Source organism: Hyperolius riggenbachi, chromosome 12, assembly GCF_040937935.1.
Source record: "Hyperolius riggenbachi isolate aHypRig1 chromosome 12, aHypRig1.pri, whole genome shotgun sequence".
Classification (NCBI taxonomy): domain Eukaryota; kingdom Metazoa; phylum Chordata; class Amphibia; order Anura; family Hyperoliidae; genus Hyperolius; species Hyperolius riggenbachi.
This window is the reverse complement of record NC_090657.1, coordinates 236996447-237024046: the sequence shown is the minus strand read 5'-3', so window position 1 is coordinate 237024046 and position 27600 is coordinate 236996447. Positions and strand designations below refer to the sequence as shown.

The 27600-nt window shown below is 48.0% G+C and overlaps 1 protein-coding gene and 1 non-coding gene across 4 annotated transcripts in view; both read left to right on the top strand.

The window, feature by feature from the left end:
• The window catches only part of COX10 (cytochrome c oxidase assembly factor heme A:farnesyltransferase COX10), a 1230266-nt gene that overhangs the window by 222310 nt on the left and 980356 nt on the right, over positions 1 to 27600 (top strand). The gene's annotated exons all lie outside the window — the stretch shown is intronic.
• Positions 7698 to 7804, top strand: LOC137542602 (U6 spliceosomal RNA). Its single transcript, XR_011025484.1, has one exon. It is a non-coding gene; the product is annotated as a U6 spliceosomal RNA (small nuclear RNA).

Here is a 27600-nt window from a genome sequence, read left to right as displayed (position 1 = left end):
GACAATCGAAGCCAATCACACGACAATCGATGCTAATCACAGGGCAATTGAGACAATTGAGACACAGGGCAAAACAGCCAATCAGAGGGCAATTGGCACAATCAAAACCAATCAGGGCAATTGAAGCCAATCACACGACAATCGAAAACCAATTACGTGACAATCGAAGCCAATCACACGACAATCGATGCCAATCACAGCACAATTGAAACAATTGTAGCCAAACAAAGCACAATCAAGCCTTACAGACAGGAGATAAGATACACAATGGCAGGGGGGAGAATATACGCAAGCAATGCACTAGTAAGGTGTGGGGAGGATCTGAGGGGGTGGGTGATCAGAAGCCCCTAAGGGGTAGTTGGGGGTCTGATCTGATGGATAGGAGTGACAGGTGTTGGCAGGGGGTGATAGATGGGTTATTGACTGGTGATAAGTGGGTGTTTACAGCAAACAATGGACTGCTGATGTGATCGGGGGGGGGGGGGGTCTCGGGGGGATCTGAAAGGGTGGGTGGGTGATCAGAAGCCCCGGGGCAGTTGGAGGTCTGATCTGATGTGGGGCAGTGACAGGTGGGGACAAGGGATGATTGACAGGTGACTGATAGGTGATTGACAGCTGATCAGTGGGCGATTACAGGGAGATAATAGTATACGGGGGGGGGGGGGGGGGGTCAGGGGGGGGAGATCTGAGATCTGAAGGGGTGGGTGGGTGATCAGATACCCCTAAGGGGTAGTTGGGGGTCTAATCTGATGGATGGGAGTGACAGGTGTTGACAGGGGGTGATAGATGGGTTATTGATGGGTGATAAGTGGGTTTTTACAGGGAACAAAAGATGTAAACAATGGACTGCTGATGTGATCAGGGGGGGGGGGGTCTCGGGGGGATCTGAAAGGGTGGGTGGGTGATCAGAAGTCCCTAAGGGGCAGTTGGGGGTCTGATCTGATGTGGGGCAGTGGCAGGTGGTGACAAGGGATGATTGACAGGTGACTGATAGGTGATTGACAGCTAATCAGTGGGCTATTAGAGGGAGCTAGAGATATGCAGTATACAGGGGGGAGGGAGGGGGGGGGATCTGAAGGGGTGGGGGTGATCAGATAACCCTAAGGGGTAGTTGGGGGTCTGATCTGATTGATAGGAGTGACAGGTGGTGACAGGGATTGATTGATGGGTGATATGGGGGGTGGTTAGGTTGAAGCTGCGTGCTGCAGGGGTGTACAGGGGGGGGGGGTCTGATGGGTGCTGCGGGTGATCGGGGGGTCTGTGGGGCTCCTAACAAGTGTGGTGCGTTCACTCACTGTGCCTGCTCTCCTCGCCGGTGGTCGATCGCTAAGTGTGACCACCAGCGGGGAGGCAGGCAGTATAATACAGTTTGTTAGGTAAACAAACTGTATTATACGACTTCTAGTGGCTAATTTGAAAAGTTACAACCCGCCGGCGCTGCGGATTGGCCGGCGGGTTGTAGTCACAAGGGGGCGGCACCACGTGACACAGCGATCGCGCGGCGGATTAATCACCAAGAACCTGGCGACGCATATGTGCGTGGCTGGTCCTCCAGGAGCCACTTTGCCGACGCGCGTTATGAGTGCGCGGTCGGCAAGTGGTTAAATTATGTCCCTATCATAATTTATGGCGCCGAAATTTTATTTAGAAATAAAGGTGCATTTTTTAAATTTGCGTCAATCACTATTTACAAGCTTATAATTTAAAATAATATAATAATATACTCTCTTGACATGCATATTTAAAAAGTTCAGACCTTTAGGTAACTATTTATGTTGTTTTTGTTTTTTTTAATTGTAATTTTTTTTTTTTTTTTTTAAATGTATTTGGGTATTTTTTGGTGTGGGAGGAAAATGGCCAATTTTAAATGTAAAATAATGTTATTGTTTAATAAAAAATGTATGTGGGTGTAGTTTACTATTTGGCCACAAGATGGCACAGTCAAAAAGGTCCTGGATACGAACGATCTCCAGGAACTAGCAAGAGGACTGGGAACTTTTTTTTTTGGCAGAAAGACGGTGGTCTCTGATGAGAGATCGCTGGTTTTTCTGCAGGACACTTAAATCGGTGAATAGGAAATATATTCCCATTCACTGATCGGAGGCTAGCGGCGGGAGCGCGTGCTCGATCGCGCGCAGCAGCAGCAGAGCCTGTCTGGACGAACATCCTCATCCAGATAGGCTGAACTGGTTAAAAGAAAATAAATATGGCAGCTTCCATATCCCTCTTACTTCAGGTTCCCTTTAAAACACACAGATATATATGTAAGTGCATGATCACGGACTTACATACATACAGTACATATCTGTGCTTTAAATAAAGTAAATCTATAAAATTGGAAGCGGCTGTTTAGAGCCGGAGCCGTTGTTACTCATTTTCAGCATCTGCACCAGTTCATTCTGCGTGTTTCTGTTAGAGCCAATTAATCTAAGTGCATTTTGTAATCTGATTACGATTACACATGGATCACAAAACGCTAGGAAAACTTTGACCTGATAGAAATCGCGATGGGATATTTCCATTGGATATTTCCATTTGTGTGATGCATTTGCGACGAGATTTTCTCTGATCGTAATTGTTGTGCCTGCTGGATTTTTCATGCGATTGCAAAGCACTCATGCCACTATACAATGTTTCGGCAATTTAGCAACATACTTTACTGGTAATTTTCCCCTCCGGTCATAAATTGCAGACACATCGCAATGGCGCCTGTGTACTTGTCGGATCGCAGGGGAAGCACGGCACAATGGATTCCGTGGAAAATAGGAGAAATGCAGTTGAATTGTGTTTTTCAGTGGGAAACAGCCCTCAGACAAGCGATGCAGTGGTTGTTTTACATGCAAAATCCCTTAAATTGTAAGCTTGTTTGACAGGGCCCTCCTCCTCCTGTGCTCTTCTCTGCCACCAAATGGACTCAGTGACTTGTCTGCTATACCTATCCCTACATTACAATCTGCACACCGTTGCGCCGGTTCTAAACGTTCTGCCGCCTGAAGCAAACTTTGGTGGATGCCCCACCCCAAAGAAGCTGATATATATATATATATATATATATATATATATATATATATATATATATATATATAACAGCGAGAGATCACCATGGCCAGCAAGAGAGGGTTCTGGCACTAGACCGGCCAGTCACAGCCACCCGCTGCTCCTTTTTGCTAAGTGGAGCCAATGGTCGCACGGGCGGGACCATGGCACTTTAATTGGGCCAGTCGCTGCACTCGATCAGTAGCAGTGACCTATCAGATGTCTGGCCATGGTGATCTCTCGCTAGTGATGGGGTTTTACCGTAGCATGCCCTATGATGTCACAGGGAAGGGCGGCAGGTGCCACCAGTTAAATAAGGACAGGGATTTGGGAATCCGTGGAGGAGGAGGGTAGTGTGTGAGCCAGGAAGGTGGGCGGGAGAGGCGCTAGGTGGCCCAAACAGTTTGTCCAAGCACCGCCCCCTAGATTTTGCCGCCCGATTCATTTGATTCAAGTGGCTTTATGGCAGGTCTGTCACTGGCTTTATAAATAAATAATAATATGTGAATAAAGATAAACGGAAAACAAGTTGAGCTACTATTTCCTTTTCATCTCTGCAATAGAGCTAAACTAAAAAATAATTATTTGCAAAAATGGTAACCCTGTACAGGATACCCAAGGTGACATGTGACATGAGATAGACCTGTATATTTACAGTGCCCAGCACACAAATAACTAGGCTGTGTTCCTCAGGTATGTACAGTAAGTCAGGACTGAGTCAGACTACGGTGTGACCCTCACTGATAAGAAATTACAACTATAAAACTTTCATAGCAGAAAATGGTTACTGAGAGCAGGAAAGAGATAAAAAGGGTCAATAGTTTATAGATTTTAATATAAACAGAGAAAAGGTGAAGTTCCAGCACTCAGCTGAGATTTCAACAGGAGGCCGGGCTAGGCTTTGCTGTATTATAAACTGTAAGGAAATAGGCCCCTCTAAACTGTGTGCTCCGGCAGGAATCGGATAGCGATTTCGTGTGTATGAAGAGAGAAGGCAGGGCCAGCACTGCAGTTAGGGTTCTTTATTGAAGCAAAGACAGACACTTACAGTTGTGTAGCAGCCAGATGTCAAGGCAGGTTAAGTGGGCGCCAGGTCTGTGTCCCCCTGCGGACGTCCGTAGGGGGACACAGACCTGGCGCCCACTTAACCTGCCTTGACATCTGGCTGCTACACAACTGTAAGTGTCTGTTTATAGATTTTAGCTCTGGCATACTTCAATGAATGGTCATTGAGCAAAACAATCAAACAGTAAAAACTTGAAAAGTAGATTTAAATATAAAATAAAACTGTGGAATATCTTAAAGTCATTTTTAGGAGAAGGAGGATAGATACAATTGTTTATTTAATTTGTTTATTTTCACCTTGGTGGTCCTTTAACTACTCTACGACCGCTCAATGCCAATGGGTGTGGCCGCGGCGGCAGCCCCAGGACCGCCGAACGCCAATTGGCGTCAGGTCCTGGAGCCGGCTACTAAAGGAGATTGCGCACAGGTTGCGCGCGCATCTTGGAGCTCCGCCCCGTCTTAAGTCTCCGATCGGCAGTCGCCGCTTGGGAGATTGTTAGACGGCGTAATCGCCGTCTATTTACATGTACAGCGCTGCGATCGGCAGCAGCGCTGTACTGGGGACAGCCGTGTGGCACGGCTGTCCCCTCCATTGGCTGGGCAGTGATCGGCTGAAGCCTATGACAGCTGATCACCCTGATTGATTGGCTGGCGGAGGGAGGGAGCAGGGAAAACCAAATAAAAAAAAGGCCATTTTTATTAAAAAAATAAATATTTATATATAAAAAATAAACAACTTTGGAGCAATCAGACCCCACCAACAGAGAGCTCTGTTGGTGGGGGGAAAAGGTGGGGGGGATCACTCGTGTGCTGTGTTGCATGGCCCTGCAGCTTGGCGTTAAAGCTGCAGTGGCCAACTAGAGAAAAAATAGCCTGGTCTTTAGGGGTGTTTAACATTGCGGTCCTCAAGTGGTTAAATATACTTTGGAGCCGCCACTGTTGCGTTTCCCGCAGTTGTGATGCACCGCGTGTGTCCGCGCTCGTCTGGGCAGAATACGCTGGTATGTAAGCCGATACCAGGAAGATACTTTTTATCCTGTGAGTGGGTTGGCATGGGATTGGGTCTGGCTGCATGCACCGGATTTTCCCTCCATCTCCTAAGCAGGCTGCACGGCTCTCCATAGTAAGTGATGTCCTGGAGGCCTTCCCGTGGCCAATTACTCCCTGACCCGCCACTCGGAGCCGGGACAGAAGCCCTCTGTCTGCGCACCTCCGACAGCTTACAGAACAATATGTTTCCAATGATACACTAAAAGGATTACTTCACTCCCTTTTACATTTCAGCCATAAATCAAACCTCCATCCATCCCTCTCATATTCCACATGTGCTGGTGAAGCGTGAATAGTTCGGAGCTACCTGAAGACTTGCGTCTGTCGTGCTTGGCCCTTCTGGCTTTTATGTCTTACCTGTTTCCCGTTTGCTCTGTCAAAGTCGATCCATCAGATTTCTGCCCCAAGTTATAAGGACAACATTTCTTGATTTCAGCTAAACGCCTTGCTGGTTTTGTGGCTTCCTTTGTCTCCTGAGCTGCTGGCATCGCCTTAACGATGGGATCATGACACCCACTTATAATTTGGGTTAGACAAGTACAATCCGCTCAAGTCAGACACGAGAAGGCTTTGCAATGAATTACAGACAGACCGTGATAAATTGTACGGTTTTTTCCCCCCTTGGAATGCAACTGATCTGCATTCAGGATACAAAAGAGAGACTTCATCTGTGAGAACACAAAGGAGTGATACAGTCAGGTCCATAAATATTGGGACATCGACACAATTCTAACATTTTTGGCTCTATACACAACCACAATGGATTTGAAATGAAACAATTACGATGTGCTTAAAGAGACTCTGAAGCGAGAATAAATCTCGCTTCAGAGCTCATAGTTAGCAGGGGCATGTGTGCCCCTGCTAAACCGCCGCTATAGCGCGGCTTAACGGGGGTCCCTTCACCCCCAAACCCCCCACTGCAACACTTGGTCGCAGACTTGGTCGCTCCTGGAGGCAGGGCTAATGGCTGCAGCCCTGCCTCCAGTCGCGTCTATCAGCGGCGCGTCGCCGCCTTTTCCCCGCCCCTCTCAGTGAAGGAAGACTGAGAGGGGCGGGGGAGAGGCGGAGATACGCGCTGACAGACGCGCGTGGGGCAGGACTGATGTGGTTAGCCCTGCCCCAACCAGGAAGCGCTCCCCCGCTGAAGCGAGGGGATTTGGGGGTGAAGGGACCCCCGTTAAGCCGCGGGATAGCGGCGGTTTAGCAGGGGCACACATGCCCCTGCTAACTATGAGGTCTGAAGCAAGATTTATTCTCGCTTCAGACTCTCTTTAAAGAGACCCAGAGATGTACCAACTAACAGTTTTATACATACCTGGGGCTTCCTTCAGCCCCATAAGCCTGGATCGCTCCCACACCGCCGTCCGCCGGTACCGGGTCCCGTAATTTCGGCCAGTCGAGCCAGTCTACGCAAGCGCAGTGCGCTCCCTCCGTACTTCGTAGGCGCATGCGTACAAAGCCGGAGGAAGCCCCTACGCATGCGGAAGACTGGTCGCGTCCGGCGGAAGTGACAAGACCCAGTACCGGCGATAGAGACATCGGAGGACGATGGGAGCGATCCAGGCTTATGGGGCTGGAGGAAGCACAAGGTATGTATAACATCTTTTCCTATTTTTTCAGTAGCTTCCTCTCTGGTTCCTTTTAAACTGCAGACTGTCAGCTTTAATTTGAGGGCATTTACATCCAAATCAGGTGACCGGTGTGGGAATCGCAACAGTTTGCATATGTGCCTCCCGCTTGTTAAGGGACCAAAAATAATGGGACAGAATAATAATCATAAATCACATTTTCACAATGCGATTTCCCAATGATTTTTCCCGACGACCGGCAATACTTTGAGTGGCAACCGATCGTTTTTGTGATCTCATGACAAGAGCACAGACAGAGGGTCATACAGACGTTGTTTAGCATCGCACGGTGATAATGACCGTCACGGCAGTTCAAATCTTTAACTACTCAAAGACTGCTCCACGCCAATTGGCGTCAGGTCCTGGAGCCAGCTACTAAAAGGAGCATCTCCTTCTCGGGGGGCGGAGCTCCGCCCCGCCTTCCGTCTCCGAGCGGCTATTGCCGCTCGGGAGACAGTTAGATGGCGTGATCGCCTTCTATTTACATAGTCCAGCGCTGCGATCACGTGTGACACGGCTGTCCGCCTGGGGTACAAGAGAGCGATCGGTTCTCATAGGCAGAAGCCTATGAGAGCCGATCGCCTGATTGGCCGGCTGTGGGGAGGGAGGGGTTTGCTGTAAGAAAAATAATTAAAGAAAAAGTAAAAAATATTTTTAAAAAACGAACATAAATATTGATAGAAAACAAACAAACAACTGAAGGGACGATCAGACCCCACCAGCAGAGAGCTCTGTTGGTGGGGGAAAAGGGGGGGGGGGGGGTGTCACTCGTGTGCTGTGTTGTGCGGCCCTGCAGCTTGGCCTTAAAGCTGCAGTGGCCATTTTAGTAATACTCAGCCTGGTCTTTAGGGGGTTTACCACTGTGGTCATCATTATAGCAATGCCCTATAAACTACAGTATATGAAAAAAACACAATTGTCCTCGTTTCGGCAGGACATATACTAAAATTGGAACGATACAGAGAAGATTAGCATGGCCCCTGCGCAAGGATGACACGCAAATTCGTGAAGCGTTCCATATTTTTTCCAAGAGATTTAACGTAAAGTATTTTCTAATATTTTCTACCTACCCTGTACTTTATACATTGAACTGATTGTATGCTCAAGTGCATTGAATTTGCATCATTGTCGATATATATTTATATTGTTATATTTATATTGTTATATTATTGTCATTATATTTGAAATTGTTAAAATTCATTTCCTTGCTCTAATAAAAATCTCAATTATGCAATGAGTAAAAGTTTATCTCGGATCCACTTTAAGATCCCTGACTACTCCACTCTAGTTTCCATGATTGCTTGACTTCCTGTTGGTGCCCGTCGTGTGCGGTCGCGTGTACCCACCGGGCGACAGATGATGGATCATGGAATGCTCGTCGTTGGATCCATTGTCCTCCGTCGGGTGGTGAGTAATTAGCTTTGGTGACTGAATGAAGAATCACTAGATGTATGGCTACCTTTAGGGTCTGTGCACACTATGTTTGTTGTGTTTTGATCAGGGCCGGATTTATGATAAGGCACTGTAGGCACATGCCTACAGGCGCCTGATAATGGAAAGGCGGCTCACTCCCCTTCCTAAGTGCCCCCCTCCCTCCTTCTCTATGCAGTCCTGATGAGAGTGTAAAGGAGAGGTAGTAACCTCACCCAGCTCTCTGCATTCCACCGACAATATCTCCCTTTAGTCAGGGGCACCACTAGCTACTTAATACTTAGGTTCCTCTAGCTGCGTAATATGTGGGGGGTACTTCTAGCTACTTATTATTGAGGGTACCTCTGGCTACCTAATGCTAAGGGGAACTATGACGGGCATAGTTCCCCTTACTAAGCTACCTATAATGGGCAAGGGAAGTAAGGGAGAAGTGACAGCTGGGCCAGCCAGCCCATTCGCAGTGCGGTTCATGGAGGGCGGAGTCTAGGGTGCCAGGACATCTGTGCCTATAGGCTCCTGTGATGTAAATCCGGGCCTGCATGCATGGAGGGCGGAGTCTAGGGTGCCAGGACATCTGTGCCTATAGGCTCCTGTGAGGTATATCCGGGCCTGCATGCATGGAGGGAGGAGTCTAGGCTGCCAGGACATCTGTACCTATAGGCTCCTGTTATGTAAATCCAGGCCTGCATGCATGGAGGGCGGAGTCTAGGATGCCAGGAAATCTGTGCCTATAGGCTCCTGTGATGTAAATCCGGGCCTGCATGCATGGAGGGCGGAGTCTAGGGTGCCAGGACATCTGTGCCTATAGGCTCCTGTGATGTAAATCTGGGCCTGCATGCATGGAGGACGAAGTCTAGGGTGCCAGGACATCTGTGCCTATAGGCTCCTGGGAGTTAAATCCGGGCCTGCATGCATGGAGGGCGGAGTCTAGGGTGCCAGGACATCTGTGCCTATAGGCTGCTGTGATGTAAATCCGGGCCTGCATGCATGGAGGGCGGAGTCTAGGGTGCCAGGACATCTGTGCCTATAGACTCCTGTGATGTAAATCTGGGCCTGCATGCATGGAGGGCGGAGTCTAGGGTGCCAGGACATCTGTGCCTATAGACTCCTGGGAGTTAAATCCGGGCCTGGTTTTGATGCATGTCTTGCTCAATGAGTTGATGTGTGCATTAATACATATGTTGATTATTTTACTGGAGGGAAATTCCAGGATATAGAAACTAGCAGCAAACATATCACATGTATTAATGTATTAGTACCCATGATAGTAACTGCAGCCATTAGATTTTGGCCTGGTTCACATTGGCATAAAAATGGTCTGTTTTGCGGACCGTAACGGAACTGATCCTAACAGATGTGAATTGATCCTGTGAGGAAACGCGGAAAAGCCGCCGTCTCTCGAGGTGAGGCGGCTGTTTCCGCGTCCAGCATGGCGTCACAACGCGGAAAAAACGCCGCATGGGCAGTGCGGCGGAATCCGCATTGGTAACGGCGGAATCCACATCAGAGGCGAGCCCCGCATTAGATACATTGCAAAACAGTACTGGTGTGGCTGGGACTGATAGTCCACCAAGATTCAGACTAACACGCGCGCGAGCACTGAGGCAGAATTTAAATAGCAGTTAGAAGGGTGTCGGCTGACCAGCTGGGTCAGCTGACAAATTCCACTGCTCCCATTGGACCAGCAATTAGGGAGGTCCTGGAAAGGTCCTAGAGTATATATACTGCTGGTTGTTCACTTGCTCCTTGTCTGGCGTTGCGTTCACATATGTGGGAGCACCCAGATCCGTAGTTAGATCCGTTAGTGTGCCGGGACCAGCTGGAGCTGTAATCCTACACTAAGCTAGATTCTGTTGATAGCTAAAGTACTAGTTTGATTGTGATTATCTGTTATGACTTTTGCCTGCCTTGACTATCCTCCTGAACTCTGATCTTGCACCTCGATATTTCTGATACTCTGTTGCCGAACCCCGGCTCGTACTTAGACTCTGCTTCTGCCTCCTGATTTTGTACCCCGATATTTCTGATACCCCGTTGCTGAACCCTGCCTGTACTTTGACTCTGCCTTTGCCTCCTGATCCTGTACTTTATCTGTCCGTGTGTGTACGACCTGGCTTGTCCGACCTCGAGAACCGACCTTACCGTTAGAGGCGGTTCCTCGCTCTGTTAGCGATCCTTCCTCCTGAGGGTCACTTTCAGATATCCCTTCCTACTGTCAGTCTGACTCCTCCCGTCTTGGAGAGCTCAGGTCTGCGGAAGGAATCTGTGCAGTACTCCTTACTGCATTGAGGCCTTGTCCTCTTAGTGTTACAGTTACACCAAACACTTCACTCTATTCAGGTGATCAGAGGTTAGTTTGTATATCGGATTATCGGTGAGACTGCAGTTCACTTATAATCTGGTATATATCTGTATTTCCGGTGATACTGCAGATCACCGGTAATCAGATACTCTCTGCGCCCACCGATCGTTACAGAACGCCAGACCAAAAAACAAAATGGACGCAAACACTGGTCGTCTGGGTATGCTTGCCACTTCGGTGGATAACCTCCATCAAGCACTGGGCCAGCACAAAGCTTTGATTGATGCCCTTTCAGGCTCTGTGCAAACCCTCCAGACGTCAGTTGATTCAGTGCGATCCCCTCCTAGTGATGACATACGTATGCCTGTACCTGATAAATTTTCCGGCCACAAGTCTGACTTCCGGAATTTCAAGAGTAGAGTGTTGTCATACTTCGAGTTAAGACCCCGATCCTCGGGGACTGAGACCCAACGGGTCATTTTCATTAAAACACTGTTAACTGGTGATTCCCAGTCCTGGGCATACAACCTGTCCCCCACTAATTTAGCTCTGACCTCAGTCGAGGAATTTTTTAAGGCTATGGCCGTAATATACGACGACCCTGACCTTGCGGCAACTTCAGAGCGGAAGCTCAAACTTTTGCGGCAAGGCAGAGGGTCGGTCGAGGATTACGCAGCAGAATTTCGTAGGTGGTCTGTTACCGCCAGATTCGACAATTTTGCTCTGATGGATTATTTTCTATCTGGGTTGTCGGAGGAGGTCTCTGATTTGATGCTAACCTTACCCGAGCCCGCAACAGTCGATGAGGCCATATCATCGGCCATCAGAGTCGATCATCGACTACGCCATCAGAGGCAGACTAGGGGCAGTCACCGGGTCAGGGTGACTTCGTATGTGGCACCTTCTGGTACACCCGCAGTAACGGCATCTCCACCGGTGTCACCCTCTCCAGCCTCACCACCACCCGAACCCATGCAAATTGGTCGATCAAGATTGACCCAGGTGGAACGTAGGCGGAGAATAACAGAACAACTGTGCCTGTACTGTGCAGAAGCAGGGCACAGGGTGCGAAACTGCCCTAACAAGTCGGGAAACGGGTCTGCCTAGGAGTGGTGGGGGGTGACACCCTAGGCACTTCATTCTCACCCCAAAAAGAGAAGAAGTTACTTCTCCCCTGTACTATTACGTGGGATGATAAGTCTGTGGACACTGAAGCTTTTATTGACTCTGGCTCAGCGGCCAATTTTATGAACCTTGAATTTGCTCGGGAGTTGGGTATTCCTCTCACTCCAGTAAGTCCCCCCATTCAGGTCACGGCAGTAGACGATTCCCCGCTGCAACGGGATCGTCCCCTGTCTCAGACTCCGCAGGTGAGGGTTACGATAGGGGTATTGCATGGGGAACAGCTACAGTTTTTCGTTTTGAACATGTCAACCTCCACTATTATCTTAGGCATGCCTTGGTTACAGGCCCACTCTCCACAAATCGACTGGGCCACGGGTCAGGTAACCAGATGGTCTGATCGTTGTCACCAACAGTGTCTAGGAAAGGTGACATTGGGTCAGACCAAGGTGTACGTGGAGGGTGTTCCCGAGGTGTATTCCGATTTTTCTCATGTCTTTTGTCCCAAGTCTGCTGATCAATTACCTCCTCATCGCCCGTTCGATTGCCCCATTGATCTCCGTGCTGGTTGTATGCCCCCTAGGGGTCACCTGTATAACTTGTCCGGTCCCGAGAAGTTGGCCATGCAGGATTACATTCGTGACAACCTGGCCAAGGGGTTTATTCGGCCCTCTCGGTCACCTGCTGGGGCCGGTTTCTTTTTCGTTAAGAAAAAAGACGGGGGTCTTCGACCTTGTATCGACTACCGAGGTCTCAATAAAATCACGGTGAAAAATCGCTATCCGTTACCATTGATAGACGACTTATTCACGCAGGTCACTACTGCAAAGATCTTTTCTAAGTTAGATCTGAGGGGGGCATACAACCTAATCCGCATTAGAAGGGGCGATGAATGGAAGACGGCCTTTAACACACCCGACGGGCATTACGAATACTTGGTGATGCCCTTCGGGTTGTGCAATGCGCCCGCCGTCTTCCAGGAACTAATCAATGAGGTATTCCGGGAGGTATTGGGTAAATTCGTAGTGGTATATCTCGATGATATATTAATTTATTCCAATAACCTCCCCGAACACAGGGTCCATGTGAAATTTGTCCTAAACAAATTAAGACAGAATAGACTCTATGCCAAGTTAGAAAAGTGTATTTTTGAGGTGACATCCGTCACGTTTCTGGGGTATGTGATTTCTACCTCAGGTCTGTCAATGGACCCTGCTAAAGTCACAGCTGTCCTAGAATGGCCGCAACCTGTGGGTCTGAAAGCCCTTCAAAGATTCCTGGGTTTTGCAAATTATTATAGGAGGTTTATAAAAGGGTACTCCACAATCATTGCACCCCTTACCAGTCTTACAAAAAAGGGGGCAGATACTACCCACTGGTCTTCGGAGGCTCAGAATGCATTTTCTAGTCTGAAAAAATTGTTTTGTTCCGCACCAATCCTGAGACATGTCGACACCGCTTATCCGTTCATTGTTGAGGTCGATGCCTCGGAGGTCGGAGTAGGGGCTGTGCTGTCTCAGCGATCAGGGTTACAGGGAAGACTACATCCCTGTGCGTACTTTTCCCGTAGGTTCTCTCCGGCGGAGAGAAACTACGATATAGGCAACAGAGAGCTCCTGGCCATTAAATTGGCATTTGAGGAGTGGCGCCACTGGTTGGAGGGGGCAGAGCACATGATCACTGTTTACACCGACCACAAGAACTTGGAGTACATCGAGGGGGCTAAGAGGCTTAGTCCCCGTCAGGCCCGGTGGTCCTTGTTTTTTACGAGATTCAGGTTTATAATCACATACACTCCAGGTAGCAAAAACATCAAGGCAGATGCCCTCTCCAGGTGTTTCGAACCTGAGACAGCACAGCCCCCCACTCCTGAATCCATCATTCCGCAGAAACTGGTGTTAGCCGCCACGGAGTCTTGGGAAGAGTGGACAGAGATCTTGGGTCCCTTTCAGCAGGAGGTTCCTGAAGGGAAACCCGAAGGGGTCTTGTTCATACCACTACCATTCCGGTTACAGGTTCTGCAACTCTTTCACGCCCATAAGAATGCTGGTCATCCTGGAGCTGCCAGAACGCAGGATCTGATTGCCAGGTGTGCTTGGTGGCCTTCCTTGGCAACGGATTGCAAGGAGTATGTTAGGGAGTGTGCGGTGTGCGCCCAGAGTAAGCCCTCCCGGCTGGCACCTGTAGGAAGGTTGCAGCCTTTGCCCACCCCGAGTGAGCCATGGACCCACTTGTCCATGGATTTTGTGGGGGAATTGCCCAGGTCTGAAGGCATGTCAGTCATTTGGGTGGTAGTCGATCGGTTTAGCAAAATGGCCCATTTTGTGCCCCTGAAAGGACTCCCCTCGGCTCAAGAACTGGCTGAATTGTTTATCATTCACATCTTCCGGCTGCATGGCATTCCGGAAGACATCGTGTCTGATAGGGGAGTCCAGTTTGTGTCTGGATTCTGGAGGGCATTTTGCCACCAAATGGGCATGAAATTGTCTTTCTCGTCAGGCTACCACCCACAGACCAATGGGCAGACAGAACGCATTAACCAATCCCTGGAGCAATTCCTGAGATGCTACGTTGCTGAGGCGCAGAGTGACTGGGTGAAATTTTTGCCCTTCGCGGAATTCGCTCAAAATAATTTAAAGAATTCCTCGTCTGGGTTTTCCCCATTTCAGATTGTAACAGGGAGGTCACCCAAACTTTCCCCTTTTCCAGTTGTCTCGTCTCCATTTCCAGCACTGGAAGATTGGCAGAGATCACTCAGGGACAATTGGGGAATTGTTAAGGGGAATTTACAGAAGGCGTTCCAGAGTCAGAAGGGTCAAGCAGATAAGAGACGGTCTGTGGAATGGAAGTTTCGGCCAGGGGATCTGGTCTGGGTGTCCACACGTCACTTGACCCTGAAGCAGCCATCTGCCAAACTGGGTCCCAGGTTTGTGGGCCCATTTTCCGTGACCAAGAAGATTAATAATGTTACTTATTCCATTGACCTTCCCACCAGCATGCGGGGGGTGAGGTCTTTCCATGTATCCCTTCTTAAACCAGCAGTCCAGGTGGGTCCCACTCCTCCTCCTCCCGTGTTGGTGGATGCCCAACCCGAGTACGAAGTGGAGAAGATCATAGATTCACGTACTGTACAGAACTCGGTACAGTACCTCGTACATTGGAAGGGGTACGGGATTGAGGAGAGGCAATGGGTACCTGGGAACCGCATGCATGCGGACGAGTTAGTGAAGGAATTTCATGCTGTACATCCCGAGAAACCTGGTGGGAGTTGTCCGGAGTCCACTCCTCGGGAGGGGGGTACTGTGAGGAAACGCGGAAAAGCCGCCGTCTCTCGAGGTGAGGCGGCTGTTTCCGCGTCCAGCATGGCGTCACAACGCGGAAAAAACGCCGCATGCCGCATGGGCAGTGCGGCGGAATCCGCATTGGTAACGGCGGAATCCACATCAGAGGTGACCCCCGCATTAGATACATTGCAAAACAGTACTGGTGTGGCTGGGACTGATAGTCCACCAAGATTCAGACTTACACGCGCGCGAGCACTGAGGCAGAATTTAAATAGCAGTTAGAAGGGTGTCGGCTGACCAGCTGGGTCAGCTGACAAATTCCACTGCTCCCATTGGACCAGCAATTAGGGAGGTCCTGGAAAGGTCCTAGAGTATATATACTGCTGGTTGTTCACTTGCTCCTTGTCTGGCGTTGCGTTCACATATGTGGGAGCACCCAGATCCGTAGTTAGATCCGTTAGTGTGCCGGGACCAGCTGGAGCTGTAATCCTACACTAAGCTAGATTCTGTTGATAGCTAAAGTACTAGTTTGATTGTGATTATCTGTTATGACTTTTGCCTGCCTTGACTATCCTCCTGAACTCTGATCTTGCACCTCGATATTTCTGATACTCTGTTGCCGAACCCCGGCTCGTACTTAGACTCTGCTTCTGCCTCCTGATTTTGTACCCCGATATTTCTGATACCCCGTTGCTGAACCCTGCCTGTACTTTGACTCTGCCTTTGCCTCCTGATCCTGTACTTTATCTGTCCGTGTGTGTACGACCTGGCTTGTCCGACCTCGAGAACCGACCTTACCGTTAGAGGCGGTTCCTCGCTCTGTTAGCGATCCTTCCTCCTGAGGGTCACTTTCAGATATCCCTTCCTACTGTCAGTCTGACTCCTCCCGTCTTGGAGAGCTCAGGTCTGCGGAAGGAATCTGTGCAGTACTCCTTACTGCATTGAGGCCTTGTCCTCTTAGTGTTACAGTTACACCAAACACTACACTCTATTCAGGTGATCAGAGGTTAGTTTGTATATCGGATTATCGGTGAGACTGCAGTTCACTTATAATCTGGTATATATCTGTATTTCCGGTGATACTGCAGATCACCGGTAATCAGATACTCTCTGCGCCCACCGATCGTTACAGAACGCCAGACCAAAAAACAAAATGGACGCAAACACTGGTCGTCTGGGTATGCTTGCCACTTCGGTGGATAACCTCCATCAAGCACTGGGCCAGCACAAAGCTTTGATTGATGCCCTTTCAGGCTCTGTGCAAACCCTCCAGACGTCAGTTGATTCAGTGCGATCCCCTCCTAGTGATGACATACGTATGCCTGTACCTGATAAATTTTCCGGCCACAAGTCTGACTTCCGGAATTTCAAGAGTAGAGTGTTGTCATACTTCGAGTTAAGACCCCGATCCTCGGGGACTGAGACCCAACGGGTCATTTTCATTAAAACACTGTTAACTGGTGATTCCCAGTCCTGGGCATACAACCTGTCCCCCACTAATTTAGCTCTGACCTCAGTCGAGGAATTTTTTAAGGCTATGGCCGTAATATACGACGACCCTGACCTTGCGGCAACTTCAGAGCGGAAGCTCAAACTTTTGCGGCAAGGCAGAGGGTCGGTCGAGGATTACGCAGCAGAATTTCGTAGGTGGTCTGTTACCGCCAGATTCGACAATTTTGCTCTGATGGATTATTTTCTATCTGGGTTGTCGGAGGAGGTCTCTGATTTGATGCTAACCTTACCCGAGCCCGCAACAGTCGATGAGGCCATATCATCGGCCATCAGAGTCGATCATCGACTACGCCATCAGAGGCAGACTAGGGGCAGTCACCGGGTCAGGGTGACTTCGTATGTGGCACCTTCTGGTACACCCGCAGTAACGGCATCTCCACCGGTGTCACCCTCTCCAGCCTCACCACCACCCGAACCCATGCAAATTGGTCGATCAAGATTGACCCAGGTGGAACGTAGGCGGAGAATAACAGAACAACTGTGCCTGTACTGTGCAGAAGCAGGGCACAGGGTGCGAAACTGCCCTAACAAGTCGGGAAACGGGTCTGCCTAGGAGTGGTGGGGGGTGACACCCTAGGCACTTCATTCTCACCCCAAAAAGAGAAGAAGTTACTTCTCCCCTGTACTATTACGTGGGATGATAAGTCTGTGGACACTGAAGCTTTTATTGACTCTGGCTCAGCGGCCAATTTTATGAACCTTGAATTTGCTCGGGAGTTGGGTATTCCTCTCACTCCAGTAAGTCCCCCCATTCAGGTCACGGCAGTAGACGATTCCCCGCTGCAACGGGATCGTCCCCTGTCTCAGACTCCGCAGGTGAGGGTTACGATAGGGGTATTGCATGGGGAACAGCTACAGTTTTTCGTTTTGAACATGTCAACCTCCACTATTATCTTAGGCATGCCTTGGTTACAGGCCCACTCTCCACAAATCGACTGGGCCACGGGTCAGGTAACCAGATGGTCTGATCGTTGTCACCAACAGTGTCTAGGAAAGGTGACATTGGGTCAGACCAAGGTGTACGTGGAGGGTGTTCCCGAGGTGTATTCCGATTTTTCTCATGTCTTTTGTCCCAAGTCTGCTGATCAATTACCTCCTCATCGCCCGTTCGATTGCCCCATTGATCTCCGTGCTGGTTGTATGCCCCCTAGGGGTCACCTGTATAACTTGTCCGGTCCCGAGAAGTTGGCCATGCAGGATTACATTCGTGACAACCTGGCCAAGGGGTTTATTCGGCCCTCTCGGTCACCTGCTGGGGCCGGTTTCTTTTTCGTTAAGAAAAAAGACGGGGGTCTTCGACCTTGTATCGACTACCGAGGTCTCAATAAAATCACGGTGAAAAATCGCTATCCGTTACCATTGATAGACGACTTATTCACGCAGGTCACTACTGCAAAGATCTTTTCTAAGTTAGATCTGAGGGGGGCATACAACCTAATCCGCATTAGAAGGGGCGATGAATGGAAGACGGCCTTTAACACACCCGACGGGCATTACGAATACTTGGTGATGCCCTTCGGGTTGTGCAATGCGCCCGCCGTCTTCCAGGAACTAATCAATGAGGTATTCCGGGAGGTATTGGGTAAATTCGTAGTGGTATATCTCGATGATATATTAATTTATTCCAATAACCTCCCCGAACACAGGGTCCATGTGAAATTTGTCCTAAACAAATTAAGACAGAATAGACTCTATGCCAAGTTAGAAAAGTGTATTTTTGAGGTGACATCCGTCACGTTTCTGGGGTATGTGATTTCTACCTCAGGTCTGTCAATGGACCCTGCTAAAGTCACAGCTGTCCTAGAATGGCCGCAACCTGTGGGTCTGAAAGCCCTTCAAAGATTCCTGGGTTTTGCAAATTATTATAGGAGGTTTATAAAAGGGTACTCCACAATCATTGCACCCCTTACCAGTCTTACAAAAAAGGGGGCAGATACTACCCACTGGTCTTCGGAGGCTCAGAATGCATTTTCTAGTCTGAAAAAATTGTTTTGTTCCGCACCAATCCTGAGACATGTCGACACCGCTTATCCGTTCATTGTTGAGGTCGATGCCTCGGAGGTCGGAGTAGGGGCTGTGCTGTCTCAGCGATCAGGGTTACAGGGAAGACTACATCCCTGTGCGTACTTTTCCCGTAGGTTCTCTCCGGCGGAGAGAAACTACGATATAGGCAACAGAGAGCTCCTGGCCATTAAATTGGCATTTGAGGAGTGGCGCCACTGGTTGGAGGGGGCAGAGCACATGATCACTGTTTACACCGACCACAAGAACTTGGAGTACATCGAGGGGGCTAAGAGGCTTAGTCCCCGTCAGGCCCGGTGGTCCTTGTTTTTTACGAGATTCAGGTTTATAATCACATACACTCCAGGTAGCAAAAACATCAAGGCAGATGCCCTCTCCAGGTGTTTCGAACCTGAGACAGCACAGCCCCCCACTCCTGAATCCATCATTCCGCAGAAACTGGTGTTAGCCGCCACGGAGTCTTGGGAAGAGTGGACAGAGATCTTGGGTCCCTTTCAGCAGGAGGTTCCTGAAGGGAAACCCGAAGGGGTCTTGTTCATACCACTACCATTCCGGTTACAGGTTCTGCAACTCTTTCACGCCCATAAGAATGCTGGTCATCCTGGAGCTGCCAGAACGCAGGATCTGATTGCCAGGTGTGCTTGGTGGCCTTCCTTGGCAACGGATTGCAAGGAGTATGTTAGGGAGTGTGCGGTGTGCGCCCAGAGTAAGCCCTCCCGGCTGGCACCTGTAGGAAGGTTGCAGCCTTTGCCCACCCCGAGTGAGCCATGGACCCACTTGTCCATGGATTTTGTGGGGGAATTGCCCAGGTCTGAAGGCATGTCAGTCATTTGGGTGGTAGTCGATCGGTTTAGCAAAATGGCCCATTTTGTGCCCCTGAAAGGACTCCCCTCGGCTCAAGAACTGGCTGAATTGTTTATCATTCACATCTTCCGGCTGCATGGCATTCCGGAAGACATCGTGTCTGATAGGGGAGTCCAGTTTGTGTCTGGATTCTGGAGGGCATTTTGCCACCAAATGGGCATGAAATTGTCTTTCTCGTCAGGCTACCACCCACAGACCAATGGGCAGACAGAACGCATTAACCAATCCCTGGAGCAATTCCTGAGATGCTACGTTGCTGAGGCGCAGAGTGACTGGGTGAAATTTTTGCCCTTCGCGGAATTCGCTCAAAATAATTTAAAGAATTCCTCGTCTGGGTTTTCCCCATTTCAGATTGTAACAGGGAGGTCACCCAAACTTTCCCCTTTTCCAGTTGTCTCGTCTCCATTTCCAGCACTGGAAGATTGGCAGAGATCACTCAGGGACAATTGGGGAATTGTTAAGGGGAATTTACAGAAGGCGTTCCAGAGTCAGAAGGGTCAAGCAGATAAGAGACGGTCTGTGGAATGGAAGTTTCGGCCAGGGGATCTGGTCTGGGTGTCCACACGTCACTTGACCCTGAAGCAGCCATCTGCCAAACTGGGTCCCAGGTTTGTGGGCCCATTTTCCGTGACCAAGAAGATTAATAATGTTACTTATTCCATTGACCTTCCCACCAGCATGCGGGGGGTGAGGTCTTTCCATGTATCCCTTCTTAAACCAGCAGTCCAGGTGGGTCCCACTCCTCCTCCTCCCGTGTTGGTGGATGCCCAACCCGAGTACGAAGTGGAGAAGATCATAGATTCACGTACTGTACAGAACTCGGTACAGTACCTCGTACATTGGAAGGGGTACGGGATTGAGGAGAGGCAATGGGTACCTGGGAACCGCATGCATGCGGACGAGTTAGTGAAGGAATTTCATGCTGTACATCCCGAGAAACCTGGTGGGAGTTGTCCGGAGTCCACTCCTCGGGAGGGGGGTACTGTGAGGAAACGCGGAAAAGCCGCCGTCTCTCGAGGTGAGGCGGCTGTTTCCGCGTCCAGCATGGCGTCACAACGCGGAAAAAACGCCGCATGCCGCATGGGCAGTGCGGCGGAATCCGCATTGGTAACGGCGGAATCCACATCAGAGGTGACCCCCGCATTAGATACATTGCAAAACAGTACTGGTGTGGCTGGGACTGATAGTCCACCAAGATTCAGACTTACACGCGCGCGAGCACTGAGGCAGAATTTAAATAGCAGTTAGAAGGGTGTCGGCTGACCAGCTGGGTCAGCTGACAAATTCCACTGCTCCCATTGGACCAGCAATTAGGGAGGTCCTGGAAAGGTCCTAGAGTATATATACTGCTGGTTGTTCACTTGCTCCTTGTCTGGCGTTGCGTTCACATATGTGGGAGCACCCAGATCCGTAGTTAGATCCGTTAGTGTGCCGGGACCAGCTGGAGCTGTAATCCTACACTAAGCTAGATTCTGTTGATAGCTAAAGTACTAGTTTGATTGTGATTATCTGTTATGACTTTTGCCTGCCTTGACTATCCTCCTGAACTCTGATCTTGCACCTCGATATTTCTGATACTCTGTTGCCGAACCCCGGCTCGTACTTAGACTCTGCTTCTGCCTCCTGATTTTGTACCCCGATATTTCTGATACCCCGTTGCTGAACCCTGCCTGTACTTTGACTCTGCCTTTGCCTCCTGATCCTGTACTTTATCTGTCCGTGTGTGTACGACCTGGCTTGTCCGACCTCGAGAACCGACCTTACCGTTAGAGGCGGTTCCTCGCTCTGTTAGCGATCCTTCCTCCTGAGGGTCACTTTCAGATATCCCTTCCTACTGTCAGTCTGACTCCTCCCGTCTTGGAGAGCTCAGGTCTGCGGAAGGAATCTGTGCAGTACTCCTTACTGCATTGAGGCCTTGTCCTCTTAGTGTTACAGTTACACCAAACACTACACTCTATTCAGGTGATCAGAGGTTAGTTTGTATATCGGATTATCGGTGAGACTGCAGTTCACTTATAATCTGGTATATATCTGTATTTCCGGTGATACTGCAGATCACCGGTAATCAGATACTCTCTGCGCCCACCGATCGTTACAGATCCTATGTTAATCAGTTGTGTTTCATGGAACTGATATGTTTCACTCTTTCTGCCAAATGGACCACAAGTTTGTGGAGGGAGCGATTTTGATGTCCAATAAAAAACGTTTCACAGATCAGTTTTTACATGGATCAGATTTTGATCTGCCCAGTGTGAACTGGCCCTGAGAAACATAAACCCTTTTTTACTTAGAAGGAAAGCTATGGATAAGATACTAAAGCATAGAGATATAATTTTACCAACAAAGATCAAGATAGTTACAGGCGTGGTCAGGGCCAGATTTCTGGAATGGCCCCCAAAGGCCCGGGCCTTGGGCGTCTGCAGGCCGAGGGAGGCACCTGAACATGAAAGGAGTTGCTGCAAACGAAAGAGGAAGCTGAAAATGGGGAGCAACACATGACAAGGGGAAACTGATGCCCAAGGGCGCTGCTCATAAAAGAGAAGGGCATTCAATACATGGATGACACCCAGGAAAGCGAGGGCTACACATGGAACGGAGGGGCGCTGCTGCACATAAAAGGGCAGCCCCAACATACTTGGCCTAGGGCAGGCTTTCTCAACCAGGGTTCCCTGGAACCCCAGGGTTCCTTGAGCACTCTGCAGGGGTTCCTTGGCATTTTCCCCTATCTTGGGGAAGTATAATAGAGCACACTATAATAGGTGGTACTGTAACAAGAAGCACTAAATTGGGGGCTCAGGAGACAGTATGAGTGGCAGTGTAATAGGGAGTAGTGAAATAAAAAGCTACACATACTTTTAAAGACCATACCTCCTGCAAAATAAAAGCAGGGGTTCCTCGAGATCAAAAAATTGTTTTCAGGGGTTCCTCGAGATTCAAAAGTTATTTGCAGGGTTCCTCCAGGGTATAAAGGTTGAGAAAGGCTGGCCTAGGGGTACAAAAAGAATAAAATATGGCCTTGGCTATGGCCATCCCATCATCAGTAACATATGGCTGTGACAGTTGGGCTATAAATAAGGCTGTGCATAAAAAAATTGATGCTTTTTAATTGTAGGTTAATTGTGGAGAAAGCTACTGAGAGTTTCCTGGACTGACAGAAGATCTAAACAGTCAATGGCCTCAATTCACTAAGCTTATCTCCTGTCTTTAATAACTCTTCTAGAGTTGTTACCATGGTGATAAGGCATGTAGTATTCAGGAAACATTTTACCTCAGGCAAACCTAAAGTTAACTCTTCTGTCTTTAAGTTAACTCTTTAATCCTTAAAATAACTCCAGAGTTAAAGACAGGCTGTTCATTAACTGCGTGTGAAAATAACTACAGAGGAGGTAACTTAACTACAGAGGAGGTAACTTAACTACAGAGGAGGTAAATTAACTACAGAAGAGGTAACGTAAGGAACGAAGAGATAAGATAACTCTCTTACTGTGTGGAGGTAAGTTTTCTTTTGCCTTATTATCTCCAGCATATTCTTAGTGAATTGAGGCCAATACCTTAAAAAATAAGGCCAGAGTGTTCACTAGAAGGGCTGATACTACTATTAAAACTCAAATACTTTGGACGCATAATGACCGGATACCTAACATAAATCCTTGATGCTTGGAAAAATTAAGGGCAAAAGAAGAGGTTGGAGGAGTCAAGATAGAAAAACAGCATATGGGAGGCTATGAACGTGCCTCTGCAACAGCTGAGAGAAGCAGTGATTGACAAACACATCTTTCATGCAAATGTACATATGGTCTAAAAGAGTCAGTCAACTAAACAATTGATGAGGAAGGGGGGAGTAGTGCCCCATGACTACACCCCTCTCTCCCCAACCCGCTCTAAAAAGCAAACTCCCTTCTCTCCTTCTTCTCACTGAAGCAGTGATCTTGCTAGGGGCGCCCAGCTGAAATGGATAAAGTGCACACTAGGCATGGATGGCTTATTCTTTCTCTTTAACATGGGTGTACCCCCACTTTTCTGTACTGCTCACCATTGCCGTCACCTGGGCCGCTTACCTTCACCCCGACACTCGATTGCCTCTAGTTCACGCTCGAGTGTCTACGCTCTGCCCATCAGTGTCCTATCTGGATGGAATCCTCGTTCTTCAAACGGTGTCATTAATACTGAAAAAGGCATGGAACATTTTAATTGAGGGTTTTATTTGTTTATGAGTTCTTCTCACATTCTAATTACTCGGCTCGCGCAGGTGTTTACCGAGACGGAGGAAAGTTAACAAAGATAGAACTCGTTAAGAATGAGGAGGTCGGTTGCTGCCAAGTTGTTATGCTTGGGTAGTATCGGGACTGGAGTAAGTGGAAAGGAATGCCAGGCTCCTCAGACGACTCCATTACCTTGTGCCAACCTATCAGAACGCTTCCCACGCAGCATAAACCCTGAGAGGTGAAAAAGCCAGGCCTCGTCCAGCCGCCTAATGCTAAAATCCCAGAATTTACATCATGTCGGTTTTGGGAAGAAATTAACAAGAGCCGAGTCTGTTCTCCGCTTCATTCGTCAAGTCATTTCTTTCCAAGGGGGTTTATTACCCGAACTGGCACAGGCGAGTTCATCATTACTGACGTTCTGCAGCCATCATTAACACTTCAACACTGATTTTGGAAAAAGAAGCACTGCGGGAAACGGAGACGGCTGTAACACGCTTCAGGATTACCACCTATTTGGGATTAGCGATACGCGGCTCATGTTGTGTTTCCGTATGCTTACAAGGACACCAAATCCTTAAAGAGAATCTGTAGTCTAAAATTCTTACAATAAAAAGCATACCATTCTATTCATTATGTTCTCCTGGGCCCCTCTGTGCTGTTTCTGCCACTCCCTGCTGCCATCCTGGCTTGTAATTGCCAGTTTTAGGCAGTGTTTACAAACAAAAGACATGGCATGTGATAGGATGAGAGGAGCTCAGTCTGTGACTCATACAGAGCCTGGAGAGGGTGTGTATAGCTTCTATCCTATTACAAACAGTACAGCACATTCCTGCCTGAGTGCCTGAGCCCGACAAAGCCGTCAGAGGAAAGAAGAATAGATTATATAACAGAGATAATACAGCCACTGTGCAACTAGGAAAGGCTGCAGTAAAGGGGCCCATACACCTAATGATTTTCCTGTCAATATACAGCAGATTCGATCACTGTGATCGAATCTGCTGTGAAATCGTTGCACAAACGCTGACAAAACGATCGATTTCCGCCCGAAATCAATCGTTCCCGTCGATCCGTCCGGAAGAGTTTGCTCGATCGCCGGCGGGTCGGGAGTGCGTCGATAGCAGCGTAGGAATGCCCGACGACCAATGCTAGCTGCAATACATTACCTGTTCCGCCGGCGCGTGTCTCGCTCTCACCGCTGTCTTCTTCTCCACGCTGGGCTCTGAGTCTGGCTGGCTTCACTGCACTCCCTGTCCCGGCAGGAATTTTAAACAGTAGAGTGCGCTCTACTGTTCCCGGACAGGAAGTTCAGTGAAGCCAGCCGGACTCGGAGCCCAGCGCGGAGAAGAAGACAGCAGTGACAGCGGGGACTCGCGCCGGCGGAGCAGGTAATGTATAGCTTGCGGGGGGGGGGGGGGGGGGGGTCGGTGGCAGCTTCACAGATGGTGAATCGGTTGCATGCTGAAATCGATTCACAATCTGTTTGCAGTAAAGGCAGCCATACGATCCCTCTCTGATCAGATTCGATCAGAGAGGGATCTATCTGTTGGTCGATCTGATGGCAAATCGACCAGTGTATGTCTACCTTAAGACAGATCACATTAGAACAGGTATAGGAACTTATAGGATAGAAGAAATAAGGCTGAAAATTTTGTTACAGAGTCTCTTTAAAGCGAATATTAGGCAAAATATAATGTGGCCAGTTACTTACCTGGAGCTTCTTTCAGCCCCCGAAGAACTTCTGGTCTATCGCTGTTATAAAGTGTGACAGGACTATGTACTCTGTAAAGTGCTGCAGATGATGTCAGTGCTATATAAATACATAATAATAATAATATGGTAGGACATTAGACTATGACTATGGTAGGAATAGTGTGAGCTCCTCTGCGGACAGTCAGTGACATGACTATGTACTCTGTAATGTGCTGCAGCAGATGTCAATTCTATATAAATACATAATATTAATATGGTTGGATATTACACTACTGCTATTGTAGGATTACTGTAGATTGTGAGCTCCTCTAAAGAACAGTCAGTGACATGACTATGTACTATGTAAAGTGCAACAGAAGATGTCAGTGCTATATAAATACATAATAATAATAATATGGTAGGACATTCGACTATGACTATGGTAGGATTAGAGTGTGAGCTCCTCTGAGGACAGTCGGTGACATGACTATGTACTCTGTAATGTGCTGCAGGAGATGTCAGTGCTATATAAATACATAATAATAATATGGTAGGACATTAGACTATGACTATGGTAGGATTAGACTGTGAGCTCCTCTGAGGACAGTCAGTGACATGACTATGTACTATGTAATGTGCTGCAGGAGATGTCAGTGCTATATAAATACATAATAATGATATGGTAGGACATTAGACTATGACTATGGTAGGATTAGAGTGTGAGCTCCTCTGAGGACAGTCAGTGACATGACTATGTACTCTGTAATGTGCTGCAGGAGATGTCAGTGCTATATAAATACATAATAATAATATGGTAGGACATTACACTATGACTATGGTAGGATTAGATAGTGAGCTCCTCTGAGGACAGTCAGTGACATGACTATGTACTCTGTAATGTGCTGCAGGAGAGGTCAGTGCTATATAAATACATAATAATAATATGGTAGGACATTACACTATGACTATGGTAGGATTAGATAGTGAGCTCCTCTGAGGACAGTCAGTGACATGACTATGTACTATGTAAAGTGCAACAGAAGATGTCAGTGCTATATAAATACATAATAATAATATGGTAGGACATTAGACTATGACTATGGTAGGATTAAATTGTGAGCTCCTCTGAGAACAGTCAGTGACATGACTATGTACTCTGTAATGTGCTGCAGGAGATGTCAGTGCTATATAAATACATAATAATAATATGGTAGGACATTAGACTATGACTATGGTAGGATTAAATTGTGAGCTCCTCTGAGGACAGTCACTGATGATTTAACTATGTACTCTATTGAGTGCTGCAGAAGATATCAGTGCTATATAAATACATAGTGTATTTTTTGGACTATAAGACTTACAGTGGGATATGAAAGTTTGGGCAACCTTGTTAATCGTTATTTTCTTGTATAAATAGTTGGTTGTTACAATAAAAAATGTCAGTTAAATATATCATATAGGAGACACACACAGTGATATTTGATAAGTGAAATGAAGTTTATTGGATTTACAGAAAGTGCGCAATAATTGTTTAAAGGGAAGGTCCAAGCAAAATAAAAAAATGTGTTTCACTTACCTGGGGCTTCTACCAGCCCCATGCAGCCATCCTGTGCCCTCGTAGTCACTCACTGCTGCTCCAGTCCCCCGCTGGCAGCTTGCCGACCTCGGAGGTCGGCGGGCCACATTGCGTACATTTTTACGCATTCCCGCTAATGCAGGAACATTAACACATACATTTTTACGCATTACTGGTTTAATGCGTAAAATTGTACGCATTGGACCAGTAACGCGGAGGTCGGCAAGCTGCCAGCGGGGGACTGGAGCAGCAGTGAGTGACTACGAGGGCACAGGATGGCTGCATGGGGCTGGTAGAAGCCCCAGGTAAGTGAAACTCATTTTTTTATTTTGCTTGAACCTTCCCTTTGAATAAAATTAGGCAGGTGCATAAATTTGGGCACTGTTGCCATTTTATTGATTCCAAAACCTTGAGAACTAATTATTGTAACTCAAATTGGCTTGTTAAGCTCAGTGACCCCTGACCTACATACACAGGTGAATCCACTTATGAGAGAAGGTGTTTAAAGAGAATCTGTATTGTTAAAATCGCACAAAAGTAAACATACCAGTGCGTTAGGGGACATCTCCTATTATCCTCTGTCACAATTTTGCCGCTCCCCTCCGCATTAAAAGTGGTTAAAAACTGTTTTTAAAAGTTTGTTTATAAACAAACAAAATGGCCACCAAAACAGGAAGTAGGTTGATGTACAGTATGTCCACACATAGAAAATACATCCATACACAAGCAGGCTGTATGCAGCATTCCTTTTGAATCTCAAGAGATCATTTGTGTGTTTCTTTCCCCCTGCAGAATCTCATGCACTGAAGTGTCA